The following is a 14,545-nucleotide window of genomic DNA, read 5'->3' as shown; positions in this document are numbered from 1 at the left end:
TGGCAAGTGCAAAGGCCGGAGGAGGATGGGCACTGGGTGTGTGCAAGCAAGCCAGTGTGATGCGAGTGAGTGACTGAGGAAGAGTGTGAGAGGTGGAGCTCAGATCAGGTAGGGAGTTGTAGCTGAAATAAGGGGCTGAATTTATGCTCAGTACAATTAGAAGCCACAGGAAGGCCAAAACTGTGATTCTATGTGGCTTTTTATCTTCTTTTTTTCTTATCTGTGTTTTACAGTTTATGGGCTGAATCATGCCCCCTTCAACTCACAAGTTGAAAAATCCTAATCCCAGGACCAAGGAATGTAACTGTATTTGGAGATGCAGCCTTTAAAGAGGTGATTAAGTTAAAATGAGGTCATTACGGTGGGCCCTAATCCAATCTGACTAGTGTCCTTATAAGAAGAGGAGATTAGGACAGAGACACACATAGAGGGAAAGCCTTGTGTGGGCACAGAGAGAAGACAGCCATTTACAAGCCAAGATGGCAGGCCTCAGAGGAAAGCAATCCTGCTGACACCTTTATTTCAGACTTCCAGCCTCCAGAACTGTGAGGAATAAATTCCTGGTGTTTAAGCCACCCTATCTGTGGTACTTTGTTATGACAGCTCTGGCACACTAACACAATGACTGTTTTCCAGGGAGAGAAAAGTGTGTACACAAAGGAGTGATTAAAGAAAAAAAAAACACGTAGCAAAATTCTTTAAAAAGAATAACCAAAGTAGACATTGTCAATATGTCTGAGACTCCAAGTAGAAACTAAGGCTTTCTTTAAAAACTCGCTGTAAGGATAAGAAGATAAATGATTAAAAAAAATGTGAGTGCCCCAAGAAGAATAGAAGCAAGAGGACATGCTCGTGGCAACCTACCCCAGAAGGCCAGACACACTCATCTTGAGGTGAAGGCTGCACCATCTCCGGCCACCCAGCCATCAGGGGACTGAGTTTGGTGAGAAGCACACAGAGCTGTGGGGTATGCGTTGTAGTCAATACCTTTCTCCTTCAGATGAGTTTTTAAGAACTGCTTTGGAAAAGTCAGTTGAGTTTACAAAAGGCATTCAAAGGTTATGAAAGGTGTGGCATCATAGCAATAAAAAGAAAAGGAAAGGAAGGAGAGATAGAGGCAGGGAGACAGAAAGGGAGGGAAGAAGGAAGGAATGGAGGGAGGGAGGGAGGAGCAGAGACAAAAGACATAAGTGACTCAAATGTTTTAGCAGATGGAGTCTCCTAATGGCCACTATGGATAGATGCCAAAATAGAAAAGGGGAGTTTTAAAGAAAATCTATAATAAAATATGGAAAATGGACTAAAGAGGAGAGACAAAGGAAGTGTAGAAGTACCTTGAACTTTTCATTTTCATGTGTTCAGAACAGTGCTGGTTTGTGGACCACAGACACAGCGCCATGTAGTGTTTCTCTATGTCCCATTATGAATGGACCATGACAGCCACCCCCAAAGTCCATGCCCGGTCAATTGTGGAAGTGCCTTATTTGGATCTCAGAAGGAAAGCTCAATTGTGTCTTCTCTGCAATGCAATCTGGCCTACACAGAGAGGGCTGGAGCAGAGCTGTTAGGATTTTCTTTATTTAGAACTACCCATTGCCCTCACTTACCCGCCAGCTTGTGAGAAACTGTCCTCTCAGTAAATGCCCAAGAACAATGAACACTGACCAAACATTTCCACTGATCCTCCCAGTCTGGGCCTCACTTTTCAGTTTGCTAAATGCTTGCTGTACCAAATTCCCCCTGGGGAAAACCCCTTCTTCCCAAGTGTCTCATGGGGTTTGGTGGGTGTTGGGTCTGGCTGGGGTGAGGAGGTTTGAAATGGAGTTAAAACCAGCTGAGTGAGGGAGAGTCATCTGGTCTTGTGCACCTGGCTGAGGCACAGTCAACTTCTGAGCGAGGCTGCCTCCTAGGATGAACTTCACTAAGAGAAAAGAAACCTGGAAAAGCAGATGGAGGGAGGGAATAAAAGCATGCCCTAGCATTCAAGGCTCAAGAAATTGTGTGGTGGGACTGACTGTGTCCTCAGAGTGTGAGGAACCAAGGAAACATGACAGAGAAATCCTGAAAGCAGACCCCAGGGTCCTTGGAGTAGGTGACTTTGAACATGGTCCACAAGAGTCCCTTACTCCTGGTAGGCATATCCTGACGCCATCCTTGCCCTGGGTACAGCTGGACCTACTGACTTGCTCTATGATTAGGTTACAAAAGATCATGCCTTCCATCTGGCTAGCAACCTCTCTCTCTTGCTGGCTTGATGAAGAAGCTGCCGCAGTGGAGAGGCCCATGTGGCAAGGAACTGAGGTCTCAGTCCAACAGCCTTGGATGAACTGAGTCCTGCAGTCAACCACCCAGAGAGCTTGGAAGTAGATCCTCCCACAGTTGAACCTCTGTTACAAGTTTGTGGGCAACCTTGGAGCCAACACTTCAGTCACAGCCTCTGAGGAGTCCTGAAGGACAAGACCCCACTAATGAATGCCATGCCCAGATTCTGGACCCACAGAAGCAGTGACATTTTAACAAGTCATTCTTATAAGCCACAGAAATGTAGGGTAATTTAGTACACAAGAGAAAATATAGTCCCCAGCTGAGACTTGTGTCACCTCACACAAGATCCTGAGTCAGAGGTGGGCCTGGTGCCACTCACGTCTACAGCACAAGCAAGTGATTCTAACCTAGAGAGTCCCCTCCAAGTCTGAGGTTCGAGAACATGTTGGCTTGCCCATACTTGATACTAGCTGTACTTCTCCTGGGCAGAAGTCTTGCCCTTTCTTGCCACTGTAGACCTGCACTGGGAGCTTCCAGGTACACTCTGATGCCCAAATGTGGGCGCTGGCATCCTTTGTTAGTGAGATGAAACGTTCTCTTGAAATTTGTAGGCAAGGAAAGGCTCTGAAACTACTAGACACAGAGCCATTTCTTGAATTCTTTTTGAAATAGTTTTCTTTTGCTCTACTTTTTTTCTTTCCCTAATACCACCTTCTAAGATACTTTATACTCAACTCATTTATTCTGTTTATTGCTTATTGTCTGTCTCCACCCACCTCCATATACTCTGAAGAAGCTCTACCAGATGAGGATCTTTGCTTTATTCTCTGATGTACCTCAAGGGCATAAAACTGCCCAGAGCACAGCATATGCTCAATAAATAAATCCCTCAGTAAGGGACTGTTTGTTTGGAGGTGAGGTAGGGTGCGGTGAAGAGGGAAAGGTATTCAGGTGGTTAGCAATAAACTTTGAACTGTGCTTGCCATAATTCTTTTTTTTTTTTTTTAATGGCCACATCAGGCTGTAAGCAGTGTATCCTGACCAAACTTAGAGGATCCCAAGAGTTGACCCCAATATGACTGCTCCTCTCAGAACCTGCAGGGATCCCACATCCCCCATCCTCTATCCCAGGCTGCCAACACACATTACAATTCTTCTATGAGAATAAAGACATATAGAAGTCTGGGAACCACTGTCCAGCTAATTCACTTGAATTGTAAAGTTCAAAAAAGAACATTTGTAAGTATCAGCACACTGATAATTATACTGAATTGGACACTTATTCTTTCTCTTGCCTAGGGTTTATTTTCCTTTCTTTTAATCATAGAATCCATAGTTTTCTAGAAAACCTCTTACTTCTTGTAAATCCGTGACTATATTTAAATCCGGATCTGCAGTAGGTACCTGCCCCAGGCCTGAGGAATGAGTGATTGGAGTGATTGGTCTAAATTCCTGTATGTGATCCCATACACCTAATAAGAGTCAACTGGGGGTGTTTGAATTATGACAGAGATTCTTCTTTTTCTGCAGTTTCAGAGGATGAAGAATAAGCTTGAATCTCCTAGAATCTGTCTCCAGTTCTGAACCTGCCTGATAAGAGCCAACATGGAGGAAAGCTGAACCAAGAGGAAAAGAATGAGGCTAAGTTCTGATGACCTCATTGCAGTTTCTGGATCCAGCTATGCCTGAAGCTAGTAGGCTTTAAGGTATATGACTCAGTATATTCCCATTTTCTTCCTGACACTAGTTTGAATTAAAAGAGTCCTGACTAATCAAATAAAACATAGAGGATAGAGCCCCCGAACCAACCCATCTCGTTTTCCTTATCCTTGAAGCAAAACAACAGATGTAAATGTGCATATTACCAATGATTAAGCTAATACTGCTGTATTTGTGACAACAGTGTGCTGTTGTTGTTGTTTTGACAAGTTTTTTAAATTGAAGAGTTTATTTGAGCAAAATTGGTTCAAACTGGGCAGAATTCAATATAGCAGATAGAAGGTCCAATTTGTTGTACAGAATTAAAGACTTTTATAGGCAGAGCAGAGCAGGAACAAGGAAGTTATAATAGGAAAAAAAGTGGGTTGGTTATCACAAAGTTTTTTCCTTTCCTTTTCCTTTCCTTCTGGGAGTGGCAGGAGTCTATTAGGCAGATTATCTACTGCTGATCAGGTGATTCCTGATCTAATGGTTTAAAATTTCATTTCTGGAAGAGTTGAGACTGCAATTAAGTCTTGGTTTGGTGATGTGGGGATTAGCATAAGTGACTCCATTTTGAATCTGTTGTCTTGTTTTTAAAATAAGTTTCATTTCACTGTAGAGTGAATTGGTTTTTTTTAAATTTAATTAAAGTATAATTGACACATGCATGGTCACATTAGTTTCAGGAGTACAACATAGTGATTCCACAGTTTATACTATATGCTACGCTTACCACAAGTGTACTATCTGCTATGACAGCATCTTGAAAAAAATTTCTCTGTGCTGCTGTAGAAGAGGAACATTTTGAGCAAGGATGCTTCTGACTGTTATCCTACTGACAGAACTCACCAAGATGCCCATTTCTCTGGTATTTATAACAATCAGATTCTTGATGCCACTGATCCACTTTCGTAAACCTCTAAAACCCAGGGTTTGTTGGGTTACTTGCCTCTGTCCACTACTATGATAGTGACAAGCTCATACCATTTTCTTCCCCATTGACTAAATTCCCTGTACTGTACCTTTGGTCCCCATGACTTATTCATTCCAGAACTGAAAGTCTGTGCCTCCCACACTGCTTCACCCCTTGGTCACTGCCAATTTTTATGTTTCTCAATTTTACATAAAAGTGGGATGGTTTCTTTAGCACAAACATGAAGTATGAGTGGTGAATAGCCCTGTTTACTCTGGATAAGCATAAAACATGGGGTTTTGCTGGTTGAGAATATACAATGTTTCTATCCTGTCACTCCAGGCCACTGTAGCCAGAGCCACATGCAGGCCTACATCTGAATGAGAGGTAAGTGGAAAGTCTGAGCCAAAGCGTCTGCCCTGGTGGCTCTCCGCCTTAGGGAACTGAACTGCATGGTGTGTGGTCCAGGAGCGCTCCAATTACACAGCCTCCCCCCCACCCCATTCCGACAAGTCCCCAGGGGCCAAATGCTTTGTAAAGCTTCCCGGGGATTCCCCAGCGACCCCCACTCTAGGCTGAGAATCAAAGCTCTGAGCTGCCCTTCCTGTCAAGAAGTCCCATCTCTCAGGCTCTCATCAGATGAGGAGCTGGGCTCCATCCACAAGCACCTTATCTCCAGAATGAAAATACCCTTATGATTGTCAAAGTAAGTAATGCATTCACTATAGAAGATTTGAAAATTCCAAGGGATATAAAGAAGAACAAAACCCCACATATGCTCTTGCCAGCTGCTGTGGTCACGTGGGCGCCCATCAGCAACGACCCAGTCCCGACCTCCTGGACCAGCATCTGTATTTTCCCCGGACCCTCAGTGGGTTGTGTGCATATTCAAGTGTAAGAAACCCGGAGCTAGACAATCCCACAACTACACTTGAGTTCGTTTCCTCATAGACTTCTACATGTTTACTGAGGTTGGGATAAATACACAATAATTCATATGGTAACTGTGGACTTCTAAAATGTTACTTTGATTTTATTTTAATATTATTTAAATATTCAGTTTAGTGTCCTGCTTCTCTTCCTTAACAGCAGACGCTAGATGCCATCACTTTTGATTGTTTCTGAGGCTTGCTTAAAAGCTAGTGTCTCCATTCTTGTGTGAAGAATAAAATGACAGGCAGCACACAAAGGGTTAACGCCCGTTGGTCGCTTTAATACCCATCTAAAGACGCTGTGGCCACCTCCAGCCAAGCCCAGATTTTGTAATGTTTGCCATGCGTTTGCTTCGTGTTGAAAGATGGACTGAATGGAGATTTCTTTTTGTTTGCACGTATTTGTGTGTGTGTGTGTGTGTGTGTGTGTGTGTGTGTGTGTTTCTTTGCGCACAGTCTCTGTGTGTGGCCTTCTCTGGGTGAAAGCGCAGTGTTCCCACTATTGCTTATCCTGAAGGCTTTCCAAACCTCCCTCCCTGCTGACAGACAGCCAGAAGGGGGGCAGGGGGCACATCTCCCCACAGAAAGAAACTGCAGCGAACTGCAGAGATTTCTGAGTCTGTTCCTACTCAAGGAAGGTGAGGGAACCCTCTTTTAAAAAGCCTTGCTTACAACGCCTGTTTCTTTTTAGACGCATAGTTTTGGAAGGTGCCCAAGGTGCCCAATGGACTGTCTACCGTGTCCCAACCTTCTTCAGCAGTGCTGGGAAAACAGAAGAGGTGCTTGCAGGTCGGGATGAAGGGCTGAGTGATCCCTGGGGCCTCTGGGACCAGGGAGAAGGCAGGGGGTGGGTAGGGGGAGGCAGAGTAGGTGGTGCTGTGCAGTGGTGGAAGGCGGGGACTGGCCAGAGGTGAGAGAGGAAGGAATGTCACCACTCCGTAGGGGCCAGCAGCTCACCTGCTGTCCCTCTTTCCTACAGGGATGGTCTGCTCTCTCCCTCTCTCCCTCTCTTCCTCTCTCCCTCTCTTCTTCTTCTCTCTCTCTCCCTCTCTCTCTCTCTCTCTCTCTTTGCAGTGCTTTGCAGTGGTGGAAGGCGGGGGACTGGCCAGAGGTGAGAGAGGAAGGAATATCACCACTCCGTAGGGGCCAGCAGCTCACCTGCTGTCCGTCTTTCCTACAGGGATGGTCTGCTCTCTCCCTCTCTCCCTCTCTTCTTCTCTCCCTCTCTCTCTCTCTCTCTCTCTCTCTCTCACACACACACACACACACACACACACACACCAGGAACCCAAACCCCCCCCCCAACCCTTGCTCAGTCCTCCACCCCACAGTCCCGCCCTGGGCTGGTGCTGTGGCCTGGCCCCTTCTCTTTGTTGTTAACAGGACACTGACTTTAGAAGGCTTTAGAAGCCGAGACTGGGCTAGGCCCCACCTCCCCAGGTTCCCCAAGTCTCCATGGCCCCACAGCCCTGTGACATGGAGAGCAGGCCAGCCAGAGCCCAGTAAGCTGCCCCCAAGAACAACCCACAGCTCTGGTGGCTGTGGTTCCTGGGCTGGCGCGGCTCTTGCCTGCTTTCTCCGCCCTCCCTAGGAGCGTTGCCCTGCTCAGCGGTCCCATGGGACTCTCCAGAAAACTGAGGCTGAGCTGCCTTGGTTTGCAGCTGTGGCACCTCCCCAGCCCCCACGCACGCATGGGCCCCAAAAATACCCAGTACAAAAGTCCCCTGTTCACTTCTGGTAAACTTTCAACTAAAAAGTTCAGTGTGTAGGTGAACAGGTCTGGATCCGACCTGTCTGAATACTGAAACAAAAGACAGGGCGTTTGGAGCCTGTTCGGTGCCGGTGGAAGCCAGTATCCTGTGGGCGCCCAGCACCAGTCCCTGCTGGCGTCACAGCGCGGCCCCTGCACCGCTGGCTTCCTGTTACCTGGCCTCACTCATCCTGTTCTCTGTGGAGGTGGGCTGAGCAAGAGACTCCTCAGGGCTCAAGATGGTTTCTCAGATGTGGGCTTTGGCCAGCCCCTGAAGGTACTAAAAAACTGTAGGTAGCTTGGCCACCTACGTGCAAACCCTGAAGGGCATCTTCCCCAGTCTCTGCTGAATTCACACCATTGAACTTTGTGCCTTCTACAGCTTTCCTCGCTATTGGGACTGGACACCTCTACAAAAACATTTCAAAATGATATTTTAAAACATAGCATTATTTGTTTTTTCTTCTGGAAAAGCTAATACCTCATATTTCTCCATAGCTTGCTTCGAATAAGGTGGTGGGTAAGGGATAGATGAGCATTAGTGTGCTGACGAGGAAGAGCATGAGACATGAAGGAACCAAAAGTCCTGGGTTCAGATCACTCTTCAGCCACTTACTGGTACAGTCGATAATCTTTCTGGGCCTCAGTTTCCTCCTCTGAAGAACAGGAAGCATAATACTATAGGCCTGATTATATTACAAGATGGTTTGTGAATCAAGTGAGCCAGGGTTTGTAAATGCATTTATTCACCAGAAGGTACAACAAAAGTGAGTTATTTTGCTTTAAAATTTTTTTTCTCATTTTATTTATTGATTTAAAAAAATTTTTAATTTAAATTCAGTTTACCAACATATAGCATAATACCTAGTGCTCATCTCATCATATGTAAAAAATAATTTGAAATAAATATTAAGTATTTCTGGAAGTCTGGGTGGGTTTCCAGAACCCTGGATATCCGGGCCATTTACTCTCAGGTGGCATATAGTGGTCCCTGTGTGATCTGCCACAGTCGCTTTCTCAAGTTTTGGGAGGACTTCCTAATGTAGCAAATATGAACAGTAAGAGCTCTAGAAACTCATTCTTCACTTATCTGCTTTCTTTGTCTTGAACCATCACAGTCAGCACAATGGTTAAGGATGCAGGTGCCATTGGAATTGGACTGACATAGCTTTGAATCTGGCTCTGCCTCTTTGGCAAGTTACTTAGCTTCTCTGAGCCCGGTTTTCTCATCTGTAAAATCGGTATAATAATAAAAATTAAAATTAAAAAAATAATACATAGCTTATTAAATTCTTGTGGTATTAAAAGACAATGTACTCAAATTGCTTACTAGAACAGCATCTAGCACATTGAGTCAATGTATGTAAGATGATGATGATGATAATTATTTTAAAGAATTTGAGAGAAAATTTCTATCAACTGGTTCCCTTGCATTTAGCAGGAGGACTCTCTACTGGCCATGCATTCATTTGACGAGCATTTACTGAATACCTTCTTTGAGACAAACATACTTTTTGGTTCCCTTTGATGAAGAGCTACCACCCTAACAAACTACTACCCTCTACTCTAATACTGAGAGCTCCAATTGCAGTGCACAAAAGGAAGATGAACACAGGGATAGTTAGGACTTGGTTCAGAGTAATGGCAGGGTTCAGCGGGGTGCCAGGGATGTGGGAATAGATCTTTGGCATCTGTAGTAGATTGAGAACATGGTAAAAATGATCTGGAGCCGTGCTGCATTCAGAGACAGTATAGACTGCAAAGCAAAAAGACTCAGAAATGTAATGACTGAAGCAAGATAGAAGCTTATTTCTTGCTTACTCAAGGATTGGGTAGACTATCCAGGCGACAGTGGTGGCCTCATGGCATCAGGGAGCCAGGCTCTCTCCACCTCGTTACTCTGGTTCACTTAGCTCCCAGAAACAGTCCAGTCCCAACAGAAAGGAGAAAAGGGAAGGCACAACCACTCCCTTTAAGGACATGACCTGGAAATTATACATATTCCTATAATAATTTAGTCACGTGACCACAGCTAGCAAGGGATACTGGAAAATGTAGTGTTCATGCCAGGTTGCTGTCTGGCCAGCTACAATCTGGGGACTCTTTTACTACTGGAAGGAGGAGAGGATCTTGGGGGAGCAGCTAGCAGTCTACAGGGTAGGCTGAGAGGAATAGCAATACAGTAGACCACAGAGCCGATGGACAGTTTTGCCAAATAAGGGAGAATGGGTAACAAGAGGCAGTAGCAGTGGCTGACTGCCTGGGGGAGCTGAGACGCTGACCACTGACGACTGTATGGCTGGGTGGTTGGAAAGAGGACAGTACGGTAGGAGGTGTAGCATCTGTGCATGTGGCTGCACTACGGCGGGCACTTTGACTACATGGGATTGCAGGAGAGAGTGTGAATTGAGGCCTGGCATATCATCACCACAGTGCCTTTTCTAGGACAGCCTGATTCTGTCTGGGATTTTTCTCTGCTACTTGAATCATTTGCCTCATTCATTTTGGAGTCACTTCACTGACTTTCCACTCAGGTTTCTACTTTCTTATATGAGCTTGAGCCACTAATCACCCCTGCCTAGGGTCTGGAGGTAGCGATATTAGTAAGGAAGGACAAAGGATTGGGCTAAAGACTTCCAAGTAGTTTAGAGACTGTCTCACCTGGGATGAGAAGGATGGTTGTAGTCAACTTTCATGGTCTTCTCCAAATTTACAGTCTGGAGATCTCCACAGAGCTGTTGACAACTCAGTCTAAAAAGTCAGACAGGCTTGAACTTGCATAAAGCAATGTAGGGAAGACATATCAGTATACATGTTTTTAATTTAATTATTTAATTTAATTAAATTAATTTCCTTTGCATATTTTTAATTTTAGAGTTTGTATCTCCACCCTCATTTCAAGAACATGACAGCATCAAGCCAAACATTATCTTTATGAACATGTGCCATGGGATGCCTGGGTGGCTCAGCAGTTTAGTGCCTGCCTTCAGCCTAGGGCGTGATCCTGTATGCTAAATGCATCTGAACATGAGTTCCTGCATTCTTATTTGTTTCTCCATAGGGAAAACATGCTCTGAACCAACTGCACATTTGGAGCAGCATCTTATGATTTCAAAAGCCTCCATCTGTGGCCACCAAACAGGCATCTGTGATGGGCATCTGTACTCTCAGCTTGTACCTGACTTTACAGAGGTGTGGTTCTTCAGCTCACAGATGGTATTTCCAGGGTACCCACTGGGTTGCTAGAGCCCCCAAGACTTGGAGAAAGAGAAACATGTTAAATGTGTCTATGCAAAACTTAACTTTTATCTGCCAAGAAGTAATATAGCTGATTGTGCTACAGGATAATGTGGGCTTACGTGTTGGTCCTCAGACACTGACTTCTCGAGATATCTCCAGAAACGATGGATAGGAGGTAAAGTACCAGCATTCTGGTTTGGTTTTATCACAGAAAAAAAATTGGTCACTCATTATAGCTCCATGTGCCAGACACTTGTGTGTGTGTTCCAAGAATAAAGGGCCTGGATGTGATAGACATGCAAACAAATAATTACAATATACTATGTGAGTTCTAGATTGAAAGCTGTAGGACTACAGCAAAATCAGGGCACCAAAGGTTGGATTTGACACCCATAGGAAAGCCCTCTACATTCTGGCAGTTCAGGACCCAAAAGAATAAAGTCAGGCACCCCTCACTCTAAAATGAAGCTATCAGTCAAAGCGTGCAAATGGCACCAACATTGACCATGGAAACATGAAAACAATGGGGACAGATGACAGGAAAGAAATGAAAAGACTTGGAGGTAGATGAGCTAATGACTTCAGCTACAAAGCAGGGAGACAAGAAATTTCATCTTTAGTATAAGTAAACAATGCTACCTATACAACCACAAATAATAGAGAAATTCAAATAGTGGTGAACCTTTATTGACAGGAAGAATAAGAAATGGAGGAAGGGCTCAGTGAGCTGAAGTCAAGAGATGGTGTCTACAATGGAAAAATGGAGAAGTGAGAATAGAAACATTATTTAGAGATGTGGTAGTAACTAGGGAGCTCAGGTAGGGCTGGGGAAGTCCTGGGGTATGTTACTTGCTTTTCATTTTAAGCCCTTCTGTACTGTTTGATTTTTGTCTTGTTGCATTTGTTAGAATTAAGTTTAGTTGCAAGTGGCAGAGTACTGGAAACAACAGTAGCATAAATAAGAAAGATGTTTACTTCCCTCTCATATAAATTTAGCCCAGGGTAGGCAATCCAGGACTACTATGGTGGCTCTGCTCCATGCTGTCGTCAAGGCTTCATACTCACTCCCGCTCACAGCTCCACCATGCCATCCCTAGACTGTGGTCCTTGTCCACATGGCATCCATGGTCGAGGCAGCAGAGTGGAGGAAGGCAAACCAGGCATAGGCACTAGCAATGCTGCCTCTTGGAAAGGTCCTAGAAGTCCTCGCAGGACATTTCCTATTACATTTTATAGGTCAGACTTTAGTCACATGGCTATAGCTAGCTGCAAAGGAGGCTGGGGAGTGTAGTTTTCATACTGAATTTCCATACACAAAATTTTAAAATTCTGTTACTATGGAAATAGGGGAGAATATATATTGTAGGACAAATAGCTGGCTCATTCTACACTCAATTTGATATGATAACAAAAATAATGAACATTTAATGATAGACCTATGTTTTCATAGGAAAATGCTGGAAACAAAGTAGCAAGAATAGAATGAGTTGATAGAACGAAAGAAGAATGCATGGATGAATCAGTGCTCGCTTCGGCAGCACATATACTAAAATTGGAACGATACAGAGAAGATTAGCATGGCCCCTGCGCAAGGATGACACGCATGGATGAATCAATGTGTGATCAAGCAAATATCATGGAATAATCAGTGTAAAACCCAAATGGTGGATGTGTTCACTGTGTAATTTCCAACTTCTCTATATATCTGAAATGTTTCATAATAAAATGTCGAGAGAACAGTAATAAAATCAATTATTTTTTTAACTACTTTAAAAATTCTTAGCATGTCTAACCTGAGAGCTTGGTTTTTCCCATTTCTTCCATTCAAGTCTTCAGGTTTTATACAGAATTCCTCTAATTCTCGATATTCTGACTTCTGTACTCTCAACCCCTCCTCCTCCCTCTGTCATTTTCCACTTACTTTCTGGCTCTGTCTAGGTCTATGTTTTTTAATTTTTATAATTTTACATTTTGTTTGATTTTAATTTAAGTATAGTTGACACAATATTATAATGTTTCAGGCGTATGACATAATGATTTGACAATTACATACATTACAAAATGCTCATCGTAAGTGTAGTTACCATCTGTCACCAATATTATTGACTATATTTCCTTTACTGTATTTTCATCCCTGTGACTTACTTATAACCAGAAATTTGTACCTCTTAATCCCCTGACTCTGATTCTGGTGAGATTTGTTTGTTTGCTTGTTCATTTGTTTTGTTTTTTAGATTCTACATACTAGTGAAATCGTAGGAATTTGTTTTTGTCCAACTTGCTTCACTTAGCTTCACTCTACTCCATCCATGGTATTGTGAATGGCAAGATTTCATTTTTTTTTAATGGTATATCATGCATATATACCACCTTCTCTTTATCCATCCATCTATTGATGGACACTTAGGTTGCTTCCATATCTTGGCTATTGTAAATAATGCTACATTAAACATAGGGATGCATACATCTTTTCAAATTAGTTTTTGTTTCCTTCAGGTAAAGACTCAGAAGTGGAATTTTTAATTTTTTGAGGCATACTGTTTTCCCCAGTGGCTGTGCCAATTTATATTCCCACCTATGGTGCACCAGTTTTTCCTTTCTCCACATCCTTGTGAACACTTGTTATTTCTTGTGGTTTTGGTATTAGCCATTTTGACTGGTATAAGGTGATATCCTATGGTGGTTTTGCTTTGAATTTCCCTGATAATAAGTGATGTTGAGCATCTTTCCTTGCGTCTGTTGGCCATTTGTCTGTCTTTTTGGAAAAATATCTGTTCAGTTTAGGCTTGGGTCTTACATGGCTTCTGGTGTCTCAGGCTTGAATTACCTGTGGCCTCTTCCCATAGGCTCTGCCCTGATCTGATTATTAGTAGAAGATAGTCCTGGCACTTGCAGACCAGTTTATTAGATTGACTGCCAGGGCAGCTCCTCTCATCCTTGTCTAGCTTGGGGAATCGCACACAGTATTTTGAACAATAACTTGGGAGGATATTTTTTCCCCTCCCTTCCTGCCTCCCACTCTTCCTTCCTTTCTTCATTTTGTGCCACTTAGGGTATAGCAGCTATATTGTAGCTTATAGAATGTGAAGGAAAACCATTCAACTTCTAAGATATTTACTTTCTAGAACAATCGGCATAACTGGGAACATGAAACTAAATCTTACATGGGTCACAGTTGAGTTTGTGGTCATTCATACATTCGGCAAACATTAAATGCCTGTTATGAATCAAACACCATAATGGCTCTGGTCATGGATTCTTCCTAAACACCAATCATTTGGGAAGCAATTTTGCTTCTAGATGAAAGCTGGGCCCTGCTGTTACGGCATCCCTGGGACCGAGCTCCAGCTGACCTTTCAGGAGAACTTGTCTGATCAGGAGTCCTTTTGGTAATTCAGGAACGAGGCCCCTTGTTGGGGGCCAGAGGGGCCTGTGCAGGAAGCTGTCCCCCCCGCACGGTTCACGCTGAGAGCAGCGCAGTTACCACCCAGGCCTTCCTCCCGCCCCTGCCCTACCGCACAGATGCCTCCTGAGGTGACCTTGCAGGTGTGCTTCATGCTTGGCAAATCTGAAGGGAACACACTGCACAGACTTTCTCTCACTGCACCTGTCATCTCTCTGGGCACGTGGAGCTTCTTGCATGAATAACGCCTTCATTTATTCCGTGTCAACATTGGTATTGACTTCTTCCTACTCGCAGTTAGGTGGTTCGGGGAGCTTATCACTGCCCACATAGGTCTTTCA

General features: G+C 43.9%; 1 pseudogene; it reads left to right on the top strand.

Annotated features, from left to right (window-relative positions):
- Window positions 1–12,323: 12,323 nt before the first annotated feature.
- On the top strand, window positions 12,324–12,422 carry LOC140608718 (U6 spliceosomal RNA; annotated as a pseudogene).
- Window positions 12,423–14,545: the final 2,123 nt, after the last annotated feature.

Source organism: Canis lupus, chromosome 1 (genome assembly GCF_048164855.1).
Source record: "Canis lupus baileyi chromosome 1, mCanLup2.hap1, whole genome shotgun sequence".
In the NCBI taxonomy this organism is placed as follows: domain Eukaryota; kingdom Metazoa; phylum Chordata; class Mammalia; order Carnivora; family Canidae; genus Canis; species Canis lupus.
The sequence above is the reverse complement of the archived record's forward strand: the minus strand, read 5'-3'. Positions and strand labels throughout refer to the sequence as shown.